A 700-nucleotide genomic window follows, 5' to 3' on the forward strand; every position below is an offset into this window, starting at 1 on the left:
TTGAACCGGGGTCTTCTGCATTGCAGATGGATTCTTTACCAACTGAGCGATCAGGGAAGAAGCCATATATTAATAATATTCATTTAATTATGGCAATTTCTAAGAGATGAGCATTGGATTGATTTTCTTTCCTTTTACTTTTTAATTTTTTGTTTCTTTGAAATAGTTAAATCATTAAAATGAGCTTGAAGTACTTTCTAAAAAACAATGAAATAGTTTAAAAACTAAGAATTAAGGCTAAAGTTTTGGGGTTTTTGCATTATGCTTTTATGCTGTTGCAGAGTTATTTTTTTAAAACCTGAATTTCAGATGAAGTATATCCATATCTTCAATGCCTTAGGCCCTTCTTATGCAGCCTCAAAGTGATAAAATTTGGTAGAGAAAGCTTTCAGGCAGCAACCACTGTTTTCTCAGATATGATGACACACACAAAAAGGGAATATTTTTTCTTTTACTTTTTGACAAGGTAACATATTCATATAATACAACAATTAAAAGCATAAGACACACTTTTACCTAAAAAGGGCAGATTTTTGTTGTCAAAAGAAAAAACTGCAATTAATTATCATGTTTTGATTCTTCCTTGTATCATAATTCCCATCATCTTTTTGCTCTCTGGCATTTTAATATCAACTGATAATTTCCCTCTTCTCAACTATTATACTATCCTCTGACACCCCTGGCTCCCCCATGACCTCCA

The sequence above is a fragment of the Bos taurus genome, chromosome 21, assembly GCF_002263795.3.
Source record: "Bos taurus isolate L1 Dominette 01449 registration number 42190680 breed Hereford chromosome 21, ARS-UCD2.0, whole genome shotgun sequence".
Lineage (NCBI taxonomy): Eukaryota > Metazoa > Chordata > Mammalia > Artiodactyla > Bovidae > Bos > Bos taurus.